This window comes from Trifolium pratense, linkage group LG6 (genome assembly GCF_020283565.1).
Source record: "Trifolium pratense cultivar HEN17-A07 linkage group LG6, ARS_RC_1.1, whole genome shotgun sequence".
In the NCBI taxonomy this organism is placed as follows: Eukaryota; Viridiplantae; Streptophyta; class Magnoliopsida; order Fabales; family Fabaceae; genus Trifolium; species Trifolium pratense.
The window spans coordinates 25130-44196 of record NC_060064.1 but is presented as its reverse complement, the minus strand read 5'-3'; the positions used below and the strand labels follow the sequence as shown (position 1 = coordinate 44196).

Sequence of the window (19067 nt, the reverse complement as noted above, 5' to 3'; positions counted from 1 at the left end):
AAAAAGCCAGACAAGTAATTACACAATTTTCTAGTGGATATTAATGTAAAAAGCCAGAGAAGTAATGTGTGGATATTGCTGTTAAACTTGCTAGTGGGACGATAACCGACGGTTTATAATTTTCAGGTTAAAAGGATTTGATAATTTTGGAAGGAAACCATTCATTTTTGCCCATACCCTCATTATATTTGCTCATGACTTATAGAATGTTGCAGTAATTTAACTTTCGAATTATGATTGCAAAATGTTTCATTGTAGCAATATAACCTAAGATATTTGCATTTCTACAAGATGAATGACTGCATTTAAGTGTAGAAGTGATGAGAAATAGTTTTTATTATTTTTATTCAACTTAATAAAAGAAGAAATAAATTTGTTTTGTTTAATTTTCTCTACTAAGTTTTAACTCATTTTATGTTAACCATTTTTTTTTTTAATTCTAATTTATTTCGTTTTCTCATTTTCTTTTCAAATCAATACTGAATCTTTGTGATTACATGGATTCAAAATCTGAAATCAATAAGAGCAAGAGAGCTAAACTTTTTGACTGGCTTATAGGTGTCCACACTGAGTATGAACTTTTACAGCAAGCCCTCTACCTAACTGCGAATGTAGTTGATCGATTTTTAGCAGTCAACGTGGTGACAGACGAAAACCGTATGTTGGTTGGCATCGGTACCATGCTCATAGCATCCAAGTATGAAGGAATTCGACACCTTAAGGTGTGTATTTTTCCTTTGTAACTTTGTTATGTTTTGTGATTGTGTCTTACTAACTTAGCCACTTGTTTTTTTTTTTTTTCCTATGACCACTAATGGTTAACTTATATGTAACCGATTTTAAGAAATGATAAACCGGTTTATTTAAAAATTGGATGGGTCAGTTTGGGATACAAAGGTTCTGGGTTTTTTTAAATTGGTGGACCGTGTTTTCCAATTTGGTACACCGTGTTTTCCAGTTTGGTGCAAGTAAACTGGTTCTAATGCACCAGTAGTGTTATTGTTTCCCTAATAGTTTGTAAATTTTGTGCAGGTGAATACCATTGTCAATCAATCACTACTCTAGGTATTTGCTTGCATTTGGTCTTCAATCACTACTAAAACTACAAAAAACTAAACTAAAATACTACTAAAAACATCGTATAATTTACTGTCATCACGTGTGATCTTTAATGATTAGTATTACCTTGTAATTCTCCTGTGATTTCTCTGACCAGTTACTATTCTCCGTTTCAAATCTAGTCAGATATTTCTTATCAGATCAATTGATAATTGAAGAAATATTTTCTCTTCATGTCACCTTTGTAGAGGTATTCTGTTAAGAAGTTTCTTCTGGTCAATAGTCTCTTCAGTTCCTATTTTGCTTTATATATTTTTCCCATTTTTTTACTATCTGGATTGTAGGATTGATAACAAGCTGATACTATAAACTTGTTCACTTTGGAGGGTTATTTGCTATATTTTTTTTTTTATTTTGGTACTTTTTTCTTCTTCTGAATCTCACTGTTCATATTGGATTGCTGCAGGTAATGTTCTTCTGCTACGGAACCAGTTAAGTTTGAACGTGGATATTGCTGAAGTCTCACAGGAGAAGTTACTTTCATTGGTTGCTGAGCGATTAATTGATTCCAATAGTAATGTGAATGTAAGAATTGGTTTTTTTACTATTGGTGACATCACTATTTCACGATGTAAGTTTGTCTGACAACTTTTTTTATTGTCATACAGAACAAAGATGCAGGCTATGTCGAAAATCAGCAACAGAACATTGCCGATGCAATTGGTTTGCTCCCTAGGCTTGCCACTGGAATTGATGTAAATCTAAAATTTACGAGGTCAGGGTCATTTATTTGTTTGTCAGCTATATGCATCCATCATCAAATTCTAATTTTTGACTGAAGTTGCATATCAATTGCAGAATAGATGATTTTGAATTCACTCCAGAGTGTGCCATATTTGATTTGCTGAACATCCCGTTGTACCATGGCTGGATAGTTGATTAGCAGGTGTTTTGTCTACGGTCATTCCTAATTAATTAGTTATATCATCTATGTTTTCATATCAATTAAAGAAATTCTACAAGATGGTTCCCTCGCCAATTTTCAGATTTTCTAAATTCCTAAATAATCCTATGGGTAAAATGAGATGCAGCATATTTTTTCTTGTTAATGTTAGTCTAAGGATAATCCTTTGCTTTCAGTGAGTTCCAGAATTTTGGACTGGTAACCTCTTGATCATATGCACAGTGCTACCATACCACACCCCTTTTTAGTCATTTCACGCTTCTGTACTGCATCCATTTTGATGTTGCTAGGTAGGATTTGATTTCAGAATGGTTTATCAATGAGTCATTAGGCTTTATCAGAATCATTCTCTTGTATCAATAAAATTGATGTAGTAGTCTGCAAACTGATCTAGTTCCTTGAAAATGAAGAATGTTGTGTTAGTGACCTCTTTGTGCAATAGCCTAAATTAATCTGGCCTCCATCTATGTTTGTTCTGGTGGTTTCTTTATGTCAGTAATTGTGTATGGCTCATTGTTCACTGTAAAATTTAAATGACTGAGTGATCTTTTTGAATAATCACTTCAATGTTAACCAAAATGTAATCTTTGTATTTCTTCAATCATGAAGGGTTTATTTATGATTTTAAGATGTGTTTGTTTCATATCCCCATCTTCATGTGCTTGTTAACCAGGATCATGGTACTGCAACTGCAATTGGATCAAAGTCTTATAATGCCCTTATGGTGGGAGAGCTTGTTTCTCTTGAAACACGGAACATTGAAACCCTACCGAAAAATAATCCGGAAGAAGATTGTGTTGATTTTGTGGTTGCAACTACTGCTACTCTTGGAGTTCCTTCTCCTAGTCTTTCTAAGGCCAGGTCATTTGATGATTCTCCACATTCTTTTTCTCACCAGGCACCAAGAAAAGGTGATCTTGAAGAAGAAGAAGAGTTGTTGAGAGCCTTGAAAATGTCTAAGGTTGATTATAAAGCTTCAATAAGTGATCCTGTTGTGGGTCATGCAAATGATTATGGGGGAGAAGTTTCTTTTGGTGAGGACGAAAATACGTGTAACAAACAGGTGGTAACCATGGATTCTGGAGTTGACTTAGGAAAGAACACTGTTAAAGAAAGCAATGACTTTCATGAATCAGAAACCTCCATACCTGATGATTGTACCGCTTCTGACGCAGTACGGAAGCGCTAGGTTAGCAAAACGCTAAACCTAATGGATAAAGACAAGCCGCAAACACAAACTTGTCAAAATAGGGTTTCGGAGTCCACCGAAACAGTAATTTGGAATCCACCAAATTTGAGAAAAATCTCTGAATTTTTATTGAATCAAAAAGTTGCCTTCAAGGCTACAATTTAGCTTAAATAGGAGTGACAAATAAAATTAACAAATCTCCTAAAGATTGTAAAAATAAAAACAACAAACCTAGCTAAATAAAAATTATAAATCTACCTAAAATATAAAAATAACTAACCTAGGTGAAATATAAAAATAAAGAATCAACCTAAAATATAATAGAACTAAATCTAACTAAAATAATAAAATACAGAAGAAATCCTCCTACATCAGTCTCCTCTACCTCAAAAGAACTCGACCCCGAGTTCTCGTCTTGATAAAGAGCTTCCTTTGCAGGTTGACTCCTCCAATGAACAAGAGACCACCCTCCTCGATCCCATTGAATTAAGTGAGAGGACCTGTCTCGTGTCAACACATCCAAATAACCACTGGGTTCCATTGCTCAAAGATAGAACACAGAATTTGAAATTTATCACAAAAGGATATTTGACCCAACTCAGTTAACATGTTTGAGCTAGTGCCTAAACCATAAGATTTAAGGTAAAATCCGAATTGAACCCGATCTATAAGCAAATCCTTGAGTTCAATGTGACGGCTGTGATGCGGAGGTTTTGCTGAGATGGAAGTCGCCGCCTACATCCTAGTGTCCGGAGGTTCTAGTGGCGGTGAGGTTGTTGCCGGATTTCGCACAAATACATCTGGCCTAAACGGAGCCGCCACAGGTAGGTCGACATCAAGTTGTGGTTCGCCAGACTTGCACAAGACAATTTTTTTTATCCTAGTTGGATTCTCTTCACCTCCCTTTTCGGACACAACTTCCTCATCCTCAGAACCCGAGTCATTAGTAGATGGGTTGTTGCGGTTGTTGTCGCCGTTTCTGTTGTTGTTACTGTTTCTATTGCTGTTGTAGTTTCGGTTGTTGTTGGATAACGTTGTCACCTGTGTTGTCAGAGCTGTGATGGCCGCGGTTAAAGCCGTCATGGCACCGTAAAACTCTGCTTTCGTCACCGGTTGATCTCCCATCTGATCACGTTAGAAAAGAACAGGAGAAACCTGCTCTGATACCAACTGACGCAGAACGGATGCGCTAGGTTAGCAAAACGCTAAACCTAATGGATAAAGACAAGCCGCAAACACAAACTTGTCAAAATAGGGTTTCGGAGTCCACCGAAACAGTAATTTGGAATCTACCAAATTTGAGAAAAATCTCTAAATTTTTATTGAATCAAAAAGTTGCCTTCAAGGCTACAATAATTTAGCTTAAATAGGAGTGACAAATAAAATTAACAAATCTCCTAAAGATTGTAAAAATAAAAACAACAAACCTAGCTAAATAAAAATTATAAATCTACCTAAAATATAAAAATAACTAACCTAGGTGAAATATAAAAATAAGGAATCAACCTAAAATATAATAGAACTAAATCTAACTAAAATAATAAAATACAGAAGAAATCCTCCTACATCAGCTTCTAGCAAAAGACTATAATGAACATACATCTTCTGCATCTACAGTGGGGGAAGCAGCCAATTTATCCATAAAGAATGATGCTGTAAGTGGCATCCATCAATCCGCTTCTATGGGACCTGATGAATCTATTGAACGAAATGATGTGGTTGAGAAGCATAACCTTGATGCACTGGTTCTGAATGAGAGTGTAGCCATCCTTTCTCCTGAAAAATATACTGTTTCTTTTTCTGAAAGCTGTGCACATGCCACTAGGGGGGATGAAAAAGTTTACAATCAATCCTCTCTTACATCTATAGATCATGAAGTTTCACATGTATCTCTAGGACTGGATGCAACAGGCGTATCATGCTTATCTGCAAGCCATACAAATTCGGATTCTTCTATTATCATATTTCATCAAACCGATGCTTCTGGAGCATTCTCTTCAACTGTTGATGGGAGTGAGCCTATGTATGAAGGAGAGGAATGTGTATTGGATACAAGAACTGGAAATTTTGAGGATCGTGAACCTGTTTATAAAGGTGAGGTGGTGCTTCAGGAACAGGCGGACAAAAGCACCTTAGCTGCCCTCGATCTTAGAGCTAAGGAAGAAATTACTCCAGAACAAGGTCAGTAGTTCTTTATCTTGTAACTGGATTCGATCTGATTGGAATAGTACATTCATAGAAAAGCATTTATTATAAATTTATTATTTTGATAATAGAAGATATCATTGCCTTTTATCGGTCTTAGGCTGGTCAAGAGTTTTTTGAGTAATAATGCCAGTCAGTTGACATTTTGCGGGTATGTTGACCTATTGTCTTGTTGGTCAAAATTTCTTAAACTAATTCCCTGATATATATATATATTTTCAAGGATTTCACTTTAAATTTTATAAACCATAAATGTTTTTGTAGGCTTTTCAGTCTACAAGGTGGTCTTAAACAGCATGTGTTATGTGTTTTTTTTCAGAAACAATCATTTCAGCACCATGTTTAAGGTGAGCACAAGGCTTGAAAAGGTCCATTTCTTTGGTCATTTGGATTAATGAAAATGGCCCAACAGCACCTGTTTATCATTTGGAAAATTTTTGTGGCTCTCTGCCTTGCATAGTATTTCTTTTCAATGCTAAAGATTTCTCTTTCATTCACACAGTTTGAGGGTGAGCTTTATCTTCTAGTTACAGACGAAGGCTACATAAATCTGCCTGATCTGGTTTGGGAAAAATTGAAAGAGGTAAAACATGATTACTCTAGTCGCCGGACCTTTTTCACTCATGTTATCTTAAAATGTTACATATTTTTTTCTTGTCTTTCCTTTCTATGTTAAATCTGGAGGGAGTTTATAATAAAGATTTTGATATTCTCTGTTAAATGTTCTGAAAATTAGAAGTTAGCCTGCTTAGTGATCTGAGCTTATTGGATAGCTCTTACACGTTTTGAGGTTTTTTTGATTATTGAGTAAATTCTGCTTGAGAGTGTCTAAATAAAACATCTTGCTTTTGTGTAATATTAAATGAAATTGAAGAATTAAAAGTTTTTAATGTACTGATCTTTCAGGTCAATGGTGATACATTGTTTATGACTGGTAATTTCAAGGAATTCAAGGCATAAAGCCAGGAAAATAACACATGGGATGAGAACAATGTTATGACCAGCACTGCTGTACGGATATTTTTCACCAGAAATAAGTAAATATCTAATCTTGAAAACAAATTTTCATTGATATAAAGATAACTTGACATGTTTCAGGATTATCTTGCCGGTATAGATAGTGAATCGCAGGCAGGCTTAATAGATATCAAGTTGAGTTTCTGAACTTGCTATTATCACATACACAAAAATTAATAATTGACCCCCTTCCAAGAAAAATAAAATGTTGGAGTCTTCACTAGATAGACATCAATATGCGTTTGGGTTAGTTAACTTTGGGCCAATAAAACTTTTTTAAAGCTTCCTTAGAGAGCTTTCGCAAAAAAATATTCCTATAGAAAAGAAGCCCAAACATGAAAACTAAAAACTATTATTGTTGACTTAACTTCAGTTATGATTTTAACTATTCAAAATGGTTTAGTAAAAATGAATGTCTTCTCTGTTATTGTGACAGTGACAGTTCTGATTTACAACTTGCAATAGCCTTGCATCAAGAGTTTGAGCAGCAGCCACCACCACGTCACAATCAACAACTACCATCCAATAGCGGTAGCACCAGACTGGTCACAGGTCCCCAAGTAAAAATTGTTTTGCAACCTTCGGAAAAAATATAGTTTTTTTGTCAACTGTTCATTATATGCAGCTGTGCACTGTTTTTTATATATATGCATCCCCGTTATCTGTTGGTCTTCCACGAGAATCATATTCAGATATAAAAGCATTGGTTTTGACTACTCTACTACCTCTGGTTATGTTTGAAGTTGAAATTTTTAGAAATTTCTTTATTGGCGTGTACTATTTTTGGCCGAGTTAATCCAAACAAAGTCAATTATAAGGAAATGTTTTATATGTTTGCTGCAATTAGAAAATTAAAAATAAACACCAACCCGTTTTTATTTTCACATATGCTTGCACAAGTTAATACAAGACGGGGGGAGCGATAATTTTTGGAGGTTTAATCATGACCATAGCTAGAGCCATAGGACTAGGACCTCGATTGGAAAATTTAGAACATATTCCACCTCGTTTAATTAATGAAGATATGGTAAGGAGTATGAACTTAGTGAGGTTAAGGGAAAATGGTAGATACGACTTAATGATTCAAAATTGTGTTTTTAGCAATATCACTTTTCCTAACACATGGCTAACAAAGCTTATTTTTAGACTTGAGCCTGGCCTTTCTGAAAGCTTGGTATGGCCTGTTAGCCTACTTATAAACCTATTTCATATGGAGGCATTTAAATAATTAATCTGACCTATGTTTAAACAGACTAACATGCTAATAAACCAATGAGATTAAGCTCCATTTTGATATATAACAATAACATGCCATTTTAGAGAATCTGACTATATATATGATATCATATTTCAACTGTAGTTTATAATAATGCATTAAAATATGTAAAATAATAATTGTAAGCTAATAAACTTAAATTACTGAAAAGGTTAGCAATAATTTAATCCAAAGAACTAAATCTAGTATAATAATAGTTATAGCAATGTAAGAATACTATTCATATTTACTTTAGTAGGCTGGCCTGGTAGGTTTAAGAGACTTTAATAGCGTGTAGCTTGACCTTTTTAGCTAAATAGGTTTCTGAAAAAGCCTCAGCCTTCTTTATTTTTAAAAAGTCTGGCCTGAGCCTGATGTACAATAAGCCATGCCCGTAGGCCCCTCTCGGTCAGCCTGGCCTATTCCCATCCCTACCCCTATGCCCATGATTGGGCATTAGGAGCATGGCCCGAGTGGCTCAGTATCGGGGTGCTTGAAGGATCGTAGGCTCTTACACCATCTTAGAGTTTGGGTTGTGTCTAACTCAACTTTAAGGTGAGGACTACCCACCACTTATAAACATATTTTCGGTTATTCAATGTGGGACTCTTAACAAAACTAATTGGCCCATAAACAAACTTTATCCTTTCTATGAGATATCTTCTGGAAAGAATGAGGTGAGACTGTAGAGATCAGGCTAGCCTTCTAGAAGTAGATAATGCTTCAACAGTATGAATACCTGTAACTACACTTTCATTTCTTAACTAGATAACTAGTTACTGCTAAAAGGACTCGTAATCAGTTAGAGGATTCACTTCTTTGTATCACCATCTACCCCAAAAGAAATTCCTTTTAACTAGTGGAGATCTTTTATTTTAATTTCTCTGATTTTTTTCTACCGTGTTTTAGATGATGGGAAAATGCATGAGAGGCATCTTCTACAACTCCTTTCTGGGATACTAGAATGGGTGGACCCTCCTGATGCTGTTTCAGAAGCTATTGAAAATGGGAAAAGTGATAGGTTTGGATGATATTCATTTATAAAATGCATATTGCAAATGACCCACATGCTTGTGCACACACCTGCCTCTACACAGTTCTATTTATTTTCACATTTGACCCTCAAATTGGTTCTGGTTTCATTCAGCGAGATGATTGATGGTTGCCGTGCATTGTTGGCTATTGCAAACGTAACAACTCCTTATGTGTTTGACAATCTCCTAAAATCTCTTAGGTATTCCAATTGTATTTTGATTTTTTGGGTAGGTATTTCTCGGTTTATCATAATCTTGGTTGAAATGAGATGATGTGAGTAAACATTTTGGTTGATGCTCCAGGGCCATCAGTACTTTTACCTTTTTGTCAATGTTGATGTCTGAAGTAATTAAAGTCCTCATAACTCGCAATACAGAAGAGGAAACTTGGAGCTGGGAAGCTCGTGATATCTTACTGGATACTTGGACTGCCCTTTTAATGGTATTACTTCAAATATAATTATTTAAAATAATCACTTGCCTGTCTTATTTGTGATGGTCCAAGTGTAGCACTTGATAATATATTTGAACTTCAGGAAGTTTCTGTTCATAAATATCAATATAAAAAAGGGCAGCTCAGTGCACAAGACTCCCACTGGGGGGGTGGGGGTCTAGGGAGGCTAGAATGCTAGATGCACGCAGCCTTACGCCTGTAAGCGGAGAGGCTGTTTTCAATTCTAGCATTCAAATTATGTGAGCCTAAATGGACCCAAGGAAGCCTGTATTGTTCACATTCAGTGAACATATCAGTTGCTTAATTTGGAGCTAGAATTTTTCAATATAAATCAAAATCTGGAGTTTGTTAAAAGGTGGTCATTAAGCTGAACGGTTTAAATTGTTCTTCTTCAGCCAATAAATACTACTACTGTGAATGCTTTGCTTCCACCGGATGGGATAAAAGCTGCTGCCAATCTCTTCGGTTTCATTGTGGAATGCGAACTAAGAAGTAAAACCTATATGAAACTTTCTATAGTGCTTTTTTATTTTCTTTTGTATTACTTACTTTCATTTTCCTCACATAAGCTTTCTTTATATTTAGTGGCCTCTGCATCAGCATTCAATGATGAGGGTGATTCAGATTATCTTCGTGCTTCTGTATCTGGTATGGAAATTTGACGAAGATTTATAAAATTGCATGCACGAGAATTCAGTTGTCATTTTTTATTTTTGTAAATATTGGTTTTCCTGCGACTTTGTTTAATCTGTTGTACTTAAGAAATAAGACAGAAAAAACATCACAAAGCAGTTAGAGACAGCAGACTGAGTCCAATTTTGTATTGTGCCTAGGCATGATTGAGAGCTCGATTTCGTGATGAAATCAAAAGATTTTTCCTCGAAACAATTCAGTGTTTTTTGTTTGATACCTATGAAAAGTAAATTTAAAGTTATGACGTGCTTAAATTGCACCGTTACTGCACTCCTTCAGCTGCAACTCCTTCTTTATTTATATTATTTACCATAGTTTCGTACAGTGCGATCACATTTATTTAATTAAATGGCTATCGTTTCCTTTAAAGCAAATTCAGTTCTTGGTTGAAAATCTCTTCTAACATTACAAACTCGGTACTAGATTTTAAATCACTAAAATTTCACTACCTACTTCTTGGTGCTAAACTTTACATCATTTTGGGACCTGATGAGTTTCTTTCGTTCTTTTTTTATATTAAAACAAATGATATTTCTTTGCAGCCATGGATGAAAGGTTAAGCTCGTATGCGCTTATTGCAAGAGCTTCTATTGATGTTACAATCCCTTTGCTCACAAGTGTGTTTTCAGAGCGGTTCACACGCCTTAATCAGGTTTGTTTCATATTGTGTTATAGAGGATAATTTTCTTGGACAAAAATTTCAAATCTGCCATCTACATATATGCTTGTGTGGATCCTCCCCTCCCTAAAGATTAGTAATTTTCAGACCAAAAGATTGAGATTAGCAAGTGATGGGACTGCAATTATTGGTATTGCTAATTGTTTAAACTGCAAAGTTGTGATTAGTAATAGGTAAAGAAGGTGGCTTGACAGAGCAACTATGGAAAACTGCTTTACTGCATTCCCTATATTGATATAAGGAATCCTAAAAAAATAATTAATTAAGGATCTCTCAACCCAGAAATATTACTGTATTCCATTTTCATTCCAATCACAATGTCCATAGCATGAAACCGAGACTGGTCTCCAGCTCTTTACTTTTAGATCATCTCCCACTCAACTGCCGTATATAGTATCAAGTCAACAACTGTCATAACCCACTGACTCGAAGTATTCTAAGGAATCTAGTAACTAGACTCTAATTAGCAAACAACTAACTAACAACAACCATATTCCGTGCCCTAGATTGTTGCTGTTAGAATGTATATACTTTTACCATCTGCTCCTCACAACAGATAAATCAATCTTTCTAGGAGGCCTTGCCTTTTATTTGCTCTTACAAGGAAAAGGCATCTGCTCCTCACAAAAGATAAATCAATCTTTCTAGGATGCGTTGCCTTTTATCTGCTCTTACAAGGAAAAAGCGTCAGCTTTAAACATCGAGGAAGCATTTTAATTCAGCTTTAAACATACTGTTCACTACCCTTGTAATCATACAGAGTCGGGGGTATACAAAACCAAAGAACAACGCTTGGTACCTACCTATCTTGTTGGTGCACATCACCTCACACATCATAGGTGGCGAAGTCAGAGTGTATTAGGTCTATCAAAATTGAGATGGGACCAACTGTAATTAGATGGTGGAAGCTGGTGATGCACATATAGGTGCATGAGTCATTCAAAACTTAACCACATTTCTTAGTTGTGATCAGGTCGTAACTGATTGAAATGCAGTAGCTTTTGATGAGTTTGAAGTTTGAGCATAATGGTTTACTCACTATTGTTATTTAAAAAAGTCTCTCTTACATCAACCAAATTAAACCAATTAGGTGTTTAAATCTACATTTAGAGTATGTTATAAGATAATGTATCCTAAAACTAAATGCTGCATGCTTGATAATTGTTTGGTCACGGGCCACACTCATGATTATATAAATTGAAACACACAAAAAGTGAAGTTCTACTATAATTTGCACACAAACAAACACTGATATATGCTTTTCTTTCTTTTTTGAGCAATAGTTAAGTTGCTAGAAGTTTATCCCTAATATATCATGTCTTTATTTCGATTTTCTAATTTCTACAAAGACTAGTTTTGTAGATTCAGATAATTCAAAAAATGAGTTGGTTATTAGTTCTTTATTAACTATCCCATGAATTTTTGTTGAGTTTTAACCACTATTAAAACCAATGAGTCGCACACTAAGCACAAAAATAATATCTTTATCAAATGGTTACTCAATTTTTCAATTCAACTCAATCTTATAAGATTTCTCATTAATTGTTTCTGTTTGTTTTTTTGTATTATCTCATCGGCCCATAATAAATATTCTATGTTAAGTTATCAGAGCTATTACCAATTTACCATAGCTCACATTATTCGATTGATTTATAGGGCAGGGGCATTATTGACTTGACTGAAACTATGGAAGAACTTTATTCATTGCTGCTCATAATTGGCCATGTAATTGCAGATGAAGGGGAGGGGGAAATGCCACTGGTATGTGAATTATAATTTCTCCTTATTCTCTCACCCAGAAATGTTCGTTAGTACTACAAATCTTTTTCTTTTTGAATGAGAGGAATCTTAATAGATGGAAAAGACTCCAGAAAAAAAAAAACCCAGTGATTTGGGGGGCCCAGACATCCTCATAAACAATTTGTTGTCAGCATGATACATGGAAAAGAGAGTATGAGTGCGAGAAAATTTTCTGTTTGATAAACTGAAACTTTTCAATTATTGATGATTACTTGGATCTGATGATTACCAAGGCTACAAATACAATCATATTTATAGCCACTGAAGCTATAATCATTGTTAAAGCTACTGAAACTTGCAATGCAAGATGTTCATCTAACAGTAACGATAACTGTTAAATAACTGAGACTATTGCTTATTTCAAGTTTTAGTTATGCTCTAAGCTAACTGACTGCAAGCTTCTGGATCCTATCTCAGTATTCTCGATTGTATAGAATAGTGCATCATCTTCTATGTTTCCACCTTTAACCCTTATTGTTTTTCATATGTTGATGGCAATATGTAATGCAAACATTAATTTAAGGTTATGTCATGTGTGATATTTAGGTTCCTAATGCCATACAAACTCAATTTGTTGTTAATTCTGTGGAAGCAGATAAACATCCTGTTATTTTACTTTCCAGGTAAAGTACTTTTTTCTTTCTTTCTTTTCTGAAATTTTATGTTTGCACTGTTTTCCTGCTAAGATTTGCAGTAAATTATGTTTGTGAACCTCATTCAGATATTAGCAGTTTTTCGCTTTGGCTCTGTTTAAAATACTACTGTACTCAGTAGTACTCTAGTATTTATAACTGAAAATTTTCTGTTTGATAAACTGAAACTTTTCAATTATAAGTATTTATAGCTTCAGTGGCTATAAATATGGATCTGCTGAGTACAGTAGTACTCTAGTCCAGTGCTTACAGCAGAGTTTTTTAAACACTCTGGACTCTGTTTCACACATACTTGTTGCAAACGGGCAACAAGCTGTGCCGGAAACCCTTTTTGGATATTATGCCTAATTCAAATGAAATGACGCCATAAAATTTTGCTTCTTATTAATTAATGCAGCTCGATCATAAAATTTGCTGAGCAGTGTCTAAATCCAGAAATGAGAGCATCCGTTTTTAGTCCCCGGCTTATGGAGGTAATGCATTTTATTTTATTCATTTATCTTACATAAGCTTCTACCTCGACAGTATTCTTTTTATGTCTTTGTTATATACATAAAACCCGGATATGTTGCTTTTGTTGTCTTCTGGCCTTATTTTAACAGTCGACTATGTCCTTGAGAAACAGATATATACAATAGTCTATAAGCTTTTGCATGTACAAAACATTACTATACTATACCCATGGTCTACTGCACCGTTTTTTCTATAATAACTATTTGCTTATATTCAAACAACTTGCAATTTTTTAAAAACTACACTGAAATTAATCTTGGTTGTGTTCTTGTGTACGACAATATATATTCCATTTCTGACAAGGTACTGCTTTACCTTCTCACTCTTTTAAATTTATGCTCTATGCAGTCAATTGTATGGTTCCTTGCAAGGTGGTCTAGCACATATCTAATGTCTTCCGACGAGATTGGAGAGAAAATAGTAGATTCAGGTCATCATTATGAGCATAGTTCAAAAAAGGTGTTGCTCAGTTTCTTTGGAGAGCATAACCAAGGGAGAATTGTTCTTGATATTATTGTCCGTATATCTTTGATTACACTTACATCATATCCCGGGGAAAAGGATTTGCAGGTTTGTGTTTAAAACTCCTATCATTGTCAGTATTTTGGATGTTGCCGTTTAAATCAAGTATTTGACATAGTTATTACCTAGTTTCTATCTGTATTTACTAATGTAAAGTACACACTCAAATTCAGATGTTTACGGTTACAGTCTTTACATGCTATGTATTTGAAATTGTCAATATGAAATATATTTTCTAAACATATATTATTGGTGCTTGCTGTGAATAGTGATGATCAATTTGATTCTACACACTAGAATGATCTATCTGTAGATTATCAAATTCTAATGCCCGTGGGATATTATCATTCCATGGAAATTTGGAGGACTGAATGGATGCTTAGGAAAATAGACTAGAACTTTTTCAGGAAAAAAAAAAACTTAACAGGACTGCGAGTACTGACAAGACAATGATAATTCTAGGTTTGGTATATTAACCTGACAAGTGACAACCAATTAATGTGTTCCCCATAAATATTATTTCTGTATCAAAACAAAAGATTTATCCATAAATTGTTGAGACTAACCGCATGTTCAGTTATTTCTAATTTGGAAATGTTGCTGTGGGAAGTGCTGGAATATATAGAATCCGCCTAATTTCTAATTTGTGTGTAGAAACTAGAAAGTACTAGAATAATTAGAAAACACCTGATTTCGGTGTTGCTCTTAATGTAATGTTGCCGTGTGGTTGCTATTTTTTTCCAGGGCCTCACATGTTATATGTTACTTCATTCACTGGTTCAGCAAAGGCATATATGTGTTCACCTTGTTGCTCTGGTGAGTTGGTACTTGTACTTTTATATTGACAAAACATCAAAATCTGCAATTTCATCTTGTTGCAACTTGCAAACTTAAGAATCTGTATATGTTTTTATAATGTTATGTAATTTCTGTGTGTCAAACTCAGATCACACACTTTGTATTTATAATGAAGATGCAATAAAATACATTGAATGCATAGGAAGTTGTAGTGTCTAGGAATATTAATGGAGCCTTTCATTTTTACAGTTAGTAGCCTTTCATTTTTTATGCTAGTGATTGCTTAAACAGCAGTAATACTATTGGAGCATCACTGTCTTGAATTTCCAATTTCTTATGCAGAACTCATGGCATGAACTGGCAGCTGCATTTTCCACTGAAAAGACTTTGTTCTTGTTGGACACTTCTCATCAGGTAAGAACTTATCAACTTCCACTACCAGCTACTTCGTTGCTGTCTGCTATTGCCTAAATGCCATTGGTTTCTACTTCAGCGGTCTCTAGCACAAACACTTGTTCGTTCAGCCTCAGGTGTGAAAAATTCAGAAGAGTCAAGTCAGTGAGTATTTACCTCAACTTTCTTTCTCTATAAGGTATATAAGGTATGTAAGGAATCTCATGGGTCATATCGCAACATATATAGTGGAGATCTCCAGCAAGAGTAATCTTAAAAACATTGCCCAACAACCAGATATCCTCCTGTCAGTGAGGACACGAGCAATTATTTTATTCTCATGTTTGCGTGAAAATAGCTCATAATGTCATCATTGATGTTCTGTAGGTCAGCTGCATGTTAGAAAGGCTACGTGGAGCTGCAAGTGCTTCTGAACCGCGAACACAGAAGGCTATATATGAGCTAGGATTCTCTGTAATGAATCATATACTAGTTTTGCTCGAAGTATATAAACATGAGGTAGCATTCACATTTTCTTGTATTAATTTGTGACAAAGTGTGGTTTCCAGAACTATCTTATATTCATTGAATATTTTCATATTATCCTTATAGTGAGCAATGCTAAGGACAAACACTCTGACACACTCTATTGAACACTCTCACTCATTGGGCCATGTTAACATTATTTTAAAATACTATACCAGTTACCGGTTCTGCCGTTTTAAAAAGCATAACATTTCCTTTAATGAAAAAAAGAGAACACACATCCTCTGCAAAACAACACCAAGCTTGAACAAGACAATAATTTGCAAGGTATACATAACCTTTACAATTTTTCAATGCTATTTCTAAATCTGAGAATCCTTTTTGGATCTGTTTACAATAGAGATGGCAAAACACAATTTTTATTTCTTTTTTTCAACGTAGTGGATAGGTATGTTGTGAATTTACTGTTGACAACCATTACCTCATTAATCCAAATTATAAATGGAATTGCCCTTTCTTCCAAACTGATAGTACTGAGTTTTTGACCTGTTGACATTCACCCAGAAAAGAAAAAATGGGTGTTAAAACTACCAACGTCTCAAGGGGAAAATACCAGAGACCGTGAAGATGAAATCAATATAAGAATGAAACGTTGGATACAGTATGGAGGAGGTATATCATCAGAATGCTTTCCAGTGGTTACTTTTTTTTTTAAAGCGCTTACATCTTTCAAACCAGCAGGATTGATTGTCAATTGTAACAATTTAAAATAAAGGCGATGTGGCCCAGTAGATAATAGAGTGTTCAATAGAGTGTGTTAGAGAGTTGTCCTTAGCATTTCTCTCCTTATAATATGTCCCTTTTCTAGATGAATTATAATTTATATTCTTTTTTCAGCTAGACTAGACATGTGTGTATAAACTTGCTATTCTGTACTTGAATTTTATTATTGCTTAGTCTGCAGTTGTCTACCTGCTACTAAAATTTGTAGTCGATTGGGTTGATGGACAAATTACATACTTGGAGGCCCAAGAAACTGCGGCCATTGTTAATTTCTGCATGCGTTTGCTTCAGCTGTATTCATCTCACAATATTGGGAAGGTAAATTTCTTTTATCAGTTATGCTGTTTTATATGGGCAAATACTTCATCTCAGGAGAAACATTGTGACTAGGTGAAGATATACTCTCTTGAATGTTGCTCTGAATTTTCTTTATGGTACTTCATGTTCTAAATTTTTTGGGTGCATTCTATTGTTATCATAAAATTGATTTGAATAAAATAATACCTGTATGAATGGGTTTTCAACTGTCTCTTCTGAAAGGAATATTTTTTATTTAGGGATTTTTATTGTTTGGGGAAAATAAGGACTTCTAAGTTGTATCCTCAAGCTACCTTTTCAACTTGGAATCTAGCCATTGTAAAAATTTCAAATTGTACTAATGAAGTTTTGATCTGGTTGAACCAATTAAGAAATCTGGAGTGATTAGATCCACAACAAAGACACTCTTTATTAGTCTTTAGAATCATATTTCCTGCAATATTAATGGTCAGTGATTACACTTCTGTCTGTTAGTTTGAGGTATACATTATAGGACACAAAGAGCTGTGTGTTTATTTATGTCCTTTATTTTTGCTTTCTTTCTAATCGGTATAATCCAACAACATAATTGTTTTGATTATATTATGTGAAATCAATATGATTAGTAAAGAAAACCCACAATCATTGCTAATTTACTTTTGCTTTTTCTTTATTCTAAACAAAGATTCATCATATCCCTTTTCACTCTCTTTCAGATATCACCAAGTCTTTCAAGCAACTTACTTAGTGAGGCACAAACAGACAAGTATAAAGATTTGCGTGCTCTTCTTCAACTTCTTTCAAGTCTTTGTTCTAAAGACATGGTAAAGATTTTCTTTCTGTTAATTTCAGATTGGCAATTGGAAAGAGATCTACCTGTACCTCATACTTCTTAAAATTGGACCAAATTAACTGAAAAATAACTGATTTGGCAGATTGATTTCTCGTCAGATTCAATTGAGGCCCAAGGCACGAACATATCTCTGGTGGTATCATTATTATATTTCCCTGTTTCATGTAAAGTTAGATAATGAATCTCTATAGCTTTGATCTTGCAGGTGGTTTACTTTGGTTTTCACATAGTCACCCCACTGATTTCTATGGACCTTTTGAAATATCCCAAACTCTGTCATGATGTAAGATATTGATGTACAATGTAGAAATAATAGTGAACTCATTGTTTTCCAAAAGCTGATACCATATGATTTATTTGCAGTATTTTTCTCTCGTCTCACATTTGTTGGAGGTTTATCCAGAGACTTTCGCACGGGTTTGGATCCTCTCCTTCACTCATTTCTCTCCCACTCTCTCCTTCACTCATTTGTTTCTATCTCTCTCTTCCATTTTCTCACTCATCTTCTTTTATATTATTATTTTATTGATTTTCTCTCTCCTGTTACACATAAATTGGTGAAGGAGAGAGAAGGAGGGAAGGAGAGGATCCAAGCTCCTTTCGCACAACTAAATAGTGAAGCCTTTAATATTTTTTATTTTTAATAGAAAATATTTATTTGCTATACCTATCTATTTTCATTTTAAACTCATTATTTTGAGATCAAAAGTATTCATTTTTTTCTATTAAAAATAAAAAATATGAACTATTATTATAAATTGTAATATTATAAACGATAAAATTACTATTAAAGTTTAATAGAAACTATACTTAAACTTAATTTTTTTATATTATTAGATAGGTATAGCAAAACAATGGGCCCCTACCAATCAAGGGCCTTAGGTCGTCGCACCTATTGTCCACCCCTCCGGGTCGGGCCTGCAGTAAAATCAATACTACAATTTTTTATCCTTTATCACTATTTTAATATAGTTCGGAGTGACTTCTTGCATCAAGTTGTTCAAAACCCTCTCAATTGTAATTGCGGGAATCGAACCGTGATCATCCCTATCAAATTCAGTGTCAAGATCACCATTGAACCAACTAACGATTGTTACACTACCAATTATTTATTCTCTTCGGTCATTATTATAAGTAAATTTGACTTTTTTGGTACATTAAAAAAGTGATGTATTTAGTCCATATTATAAATAAGATATATCACTTATGTACCAAAAAATAATCAAATTTGCTTATAATAATAATAATAATAATAATAATAATAATAATAATAATAATAATAATAATAGAAAGGAGTATATTGTAAGCAAGTTGTTACAATTTGCCTCATTTTTTACAACTTGCCTTACTTTTTATGTTTTTATGTTAGTCTAGTTTATTGTTTGAAATGGATATATAAGCTAGAAATCTAGTATATGAA

General features: G+C 34.3%; 1 pseudogene; it reads left to right on the top strand.

Annotated features, from left to right (window-relative positions):
• Positions 1-497: 497 nt before the first annotated feature.
• On the top strand, positions 498-18324 carry LOC123888950 (annotated as a pseudogene).
• Positions 18325-19067: the final 743 nt, after the last annotated feature.